General features: G+C 39.8%; 1 protein-coding gene across 25 annotated transcripts in view; it reads right to left on the reverse strand.

Moving 5' to 3' along the window:
* The window catches only part of LOC127000684 (glucose transporter type 1-like), a 227,840-nt gene that overhangs the window by 211,769 nt on the left and 11,071 nt on the right, over window positions 1-5,000 (reverse strand). The window lies entirely within an intron of this gene.

Consider the following 5,000-nt stretch of genomic DNA (forward strand, 5'->3'; position numbering starts at 1 on the left):
AAACTTTGACCTTGGGCGAACCTTTCGAGATCATGGTTAAAGGTCAAGGTCAAGGCCATGCAAGGTGCATCATATGGAAGCATTTGTTTCGAAATTTGATGAAATTCTATTTTTTGGGGAAACTTTGACCTTGGGCAAACTTTTCGAGGTCAAGGTCAAAGGTCAAGGTCAAGGCCATGCAAGGTGCATCTTTACATGAGCTAAAATATGAACCAAGTCTGAAGTCTCTACGATGACGAGAACCGAAGCTAGGGTCAAAATGACGTTTTGTGCGACCTTGACCTTGACCTTTGACCATTGACATAAGAAAATTAATGGGTTCTATTCTGGATGCAAGGTGCATCATATGGAAGCTTTTGTTTCGAAATTTGATGAAATTCTATTTTTTTGGAAACTGACCTTGGGCGAACTTTTCGAGGTCAAGGTCAAAGGTTTTTGTCAAGGCCATGCAAGGTGCGTCTTTCCATGAGCTAAAATATGAATCAAGTCTGAAGGCTCTACGATGAAGAGAACCGAATTTATGGCCAAAATGACGTTTTGTGCGACCTTTTGACCTTTGAAATAAAATAAAAATAATGGGTTCTATTCTGGATGGCACCGAAGCTTCCTTGAAATATTGGTTGAGATATCTGCAAAATTGTGCACAGCAGGCTGTTCACGAAGAAACAAACAAACAAACAAATAAATAAACATATTGACCGGACCGAAATTATGACATCTTCCCAACTTCGTAGGCCTAGGTAATAATAATAATAATAATAATAATAATAATAATAATAATAATAATAATAATAATAATAATAATAATAATAATAATAATAATAATAATAATAATAATAATAATAATAATGAAAATACTAATAATGAAAATAATAATAATAATAATTACAAAAAAATAATAATGTAAGGACATTTTCGACAAGTCGCGTGAAGGAGGAAGGAAACACGGGTAACACTACTACTACTAATGATAATACTAAATATTATCATTATTGTTATCATGATTATATATTATAATTACCATTAACATTATTATTACTTTTTATTATCATTATTTTTAAGAGTAAAAGTTGTAGTTTGTAGTTTATTAATCTTTTTCTTATTCATATTTTTATTATTTTCAGTATGACATGTTTCAACGATTCTTTTGACTAAACACACACACACACACACACACACACACACACACACACACACACACACACACACACACACAGTCCCTTAAATACTGTTGCATACACAGATGAAGATGCCTTGTACACATAAAAAAACGTACAAGTACTACTTAAAGTATTACATACATAAGACTTTACGCACACAAAGCCTTAGGAGGGGAGCTAATATGGAGGGGAGAGGGGGAAGGAACGAGTGGCAGGGAGGGAGGAGCGAGATAAAGCGGCAGAGGAGAGAGGAACGGAGGAGTTATAGAGAAAGGAGAGAGAGAGAGAGAGAGAGAGAGAGAGAGAGAGAGAGAGAGAGAGAGAGAGAGAGAGACTGCGCCACACTACGGACGCAACACATTTACTTCAGTCAAATGATTCTCTCTCTCTCTCTCTCTCTCTCTCTCTCTTTTACACAGAAGAGAGAGAGAGAGAGAGAGAGAGAGAGAGAGAGAGAGAGAGAGAGAGAGAGAGAGAGAGAGAGAGAGAGAGAGAGAGAGAGAGAGAGAGAGAGAGAGAGAGAGAGAGAGAGAGAGAGAGAGAGAGAGAGAGAGAGAGAGAGAGAATTACATAGAAAATCAGACCACACAGACCCCATGGTCCAGACTAGGTGGTCTGTCCTTAAACCTAAGTGAATCTACACTAATCAGATGGCTCAAAAACGTTGCTTTTCTACTCTAGTTAATATTAAGTTCAAGGAAGTGACGGTCGAGCTTGTTTTTAAAGGAGTCAATCGTGTTACATTGGACCACTGACGGTGGGAGCTTATTCCATTCTCGCACTACAACGTTGGTGAAGAAAAATTTGGTGCAGTCTGAATTTACTTGTCTACATTTGAGTTTTATGCCATTGTTCCTTGTTCGCAAAGTGTCATCGATCATAAACAATTTGGTTCTGTCTACATTCGTGAAACCATTAAGTATTTTAAAACATTCGATCAGTTTTCCTCGGAGGCGACGTTTCTCAAGAGAGAACATGTTAAGGGTGGAAAGCCTTTCTTCTTAGGATTTGTTGCGCAAGGAAGGGATCATTTTTGTTGCCCGACGCTGAACACCTTCTAATTTAGGAATGTCCTTTGCATGGTGAGGAGACCAAAACTGTACCGCATATTCCAAGTGGGGTCTGACTAAACTATTTTAGAGCGGAAGTATTACATCTTTATTCTTGAATAACAAGTTTCTTTTAATGAAGCCCAACATTCTGTTCGCTTTAATTGCTGCATTGATGCATTGATGTGAGAATTTGAGGTTTGACGCGATTTTGACCCCCAGGTCCTTAACGCATTGAACGCTTGTGAGTTTAACGCCGCGCATTTTGTAATCGAACTTCTTATTTCTTGTTCCAACTTGAAGGACCTGGCACTTGTCTACATTAAAGGGCATCTCCCATCTACCCGAGCAAGCTGAAATTTTGTGCAAATCCTCTTGGAGGCTTTGCCTGTCTTCGTCAGTGAAAACCGAGTTACCAATCTTTGTGTCGTCTGCAAATTTACTAATGTGATTATTGAGTCCAACATCCATGTCGTTGATGTAAATAATGAAGAGCACTGAGCCAAGAACCGAGCCCTGAGGAACGCCACTAGTGACCGGCGCCCACTCTGAGTTAAATCAGTCAATCACCACTCTTTGTTGTCTGTTGCTCAAGCAATTTGCGATCCATTGGTTTACTTGACCGTCAATACCTATTTGCTTTAATTTATAAAGTAATTTATGATGTGGGACTTTATCAAACGCTTTCTGGAAATCAAGATAGACTAAGTCCAATGATTTGGTTACGTCATAAACTGAGAAGAGGTCGTTATAAAAGGTCAATAGGTTTGAAAGGCAGGATCTTTTGTTACGGATGCCATGTTGTGAATCCCCAATTAATGAGTGTCTTTCGAGGTAACTCACAATTTTGTGTCTAATTATGCTCTCAAGTAGCTTACCTACAATTGAAGTTAGACTAATGGGTCGGTAGTTACCTGGTATTTTTTTGTCTCCTTTCTTAAAAATCGGTGTCACGTTAGCCTTTTTCCAATCCGAAGGGACGATGCCTTGTCGCAAGGACATATTGAATACGGTTGTGAGTGAGAGAGAGAGAGAGAGAGAGAGAGAGAGAGAGAGAGAGAGAGAGAGAGAGAGAGAGAGAGAGAGAGAGAGAGAGAGAGAGAGAGAGAGAGAGAGAGAGAGAGAGAGAGAGAGAGAGAGAGAGAGAGAGAGAGAGAGAGAGAGAGAGAGAGAGAGAGAGAGAGAGAGAGAGAGAGAGAGAGAGAGAGAGAGAGAGAGAGAGAGAGAGAGAGAGAGAGAGAGAGAGAGAGAGAGAGAGAGAGAGAGAGAGAGAGAGAGAGAGAGAGAGAGAGAGAGAGAGAGAGCATGCAAGTAAAACAGCGGATCTAATAACCCATAAAGAACAAGAACAACAACAACTGGAACACCACCACCACCATCACCACCACCAATAATAATAATAATAATAATAATAACAATAATAATAATAATAATAATAACAATAATAATAATAATCATAATAATAAAAATGGTAAAAATACATTCGTTCTCGACCTGCATTTTGCCACACACGCGAGATGGCATGCGGGCAGCGACAGACGAAGGAATGTGCGTTGAGCGAAAGATCATAGCGAAGGAAACAGGAGAGAGGAGATGGGAAAGGCAAAGGCTAAGACGTCGACTATGAAACACTATTAATAATGATAAAAATAGTAATAATAATGATGATGATGATGATTATGAAACGACGTTGTTGGTGAAGATAACAATAAAGATGGTAAAAATATGATGAAATGAATAGAAAGTCGATGAGAATATAAAGAAGAAGAAGAGGAAGAAGCGGAAAATGAATTAGAAGAAGAAAAAGAAGAAGAAGAGCAAGGAGAAGAAGAAAAAAAAAGATGAAGAAGAAAATAAAAAGGAAGAAGAAGAAGAAGATGCAGAAGATGAAAAAAAGAAGGAAAAGAAAAAGAAGAAGAAGAAGAAGAAGAAGAAGAAGAAGAAGAAGAAAAGAAGAAGAAGAAGAAGAAAATAGAAAAATCACCACCACCAGAGCTACTATAATAATTTCAACCACCACCACTACCACCACCACCACCACCACCACCACCACCCCTACCACCACCACCACCACTACCACCACCACCGTTATACAGTCTCGTTACGTTCTTTTGTTTTTTTATGTTCTTATCACCCCCCCCCACCACCACCACCACCATATACACCACCACCACCACCACATTCACCTCCATCGCCATCGTTACTTAAAATCATCAACACCATCTACTTTTACCCTCCTCCATTTCTTATCCTCCTCCTCCTCCTCCTCCCTTTTTCCCTCTTTTCCCTTTCCTCTGTTCCTCTTTTCCTTTCTTTTCTGTATTTTTATTTTCCTCCAATCCTCCTCCTCCTCCTCCTTCCTTCTCCTCCTCCTCATTCTCCTTCTCCTCCTGCTTCCTCTCTCATCATTCTTCTTACCCAAACGTCCTTCACCTATTCTTCCCCACCTCTTCCCAACAGCTTTCCTATAATGTATTCCTTTCGTCCTCTTCCTCCTCCTCCTCTTCCTCCTTCAACTCACGTTCACTTATTTCATGGTCGTTTGCTTCTTCATGTTTTCTCCGTTACCACCTCAAAGTATCTCTCCTATACACTTATATCCTCTTCCTCTTTTTCCTCCGCCTCCTCTTCTTCGTCTTCCTTCCCCTCCTCTTCCGTCCATGACCTTCGACAACACTTATAAACGGTATGTCAGCTATTCCGCTTCTTTTTCTTCTTCTTCCTCCTCCTGCTCCTGCTCTTAATCCTCCTCCTCCTCCTCCTCCACCTCCTCCTCCACCTTCAACTTCTC

Source organism: Eriocheir sinensis, chromosome 19 (assembly GCF_024679095.1).
Source record: "Eriocheir sinensis breed Jianghai 21 chromosome 19, ASM2467909v1, whole genome shotgun sequence".
NCBI lineage: Eukaryota > Metazoa > Arthropoda > Malacostraca > Decapoda > Varunidae > Eriocheir > Eriocheir sinensis.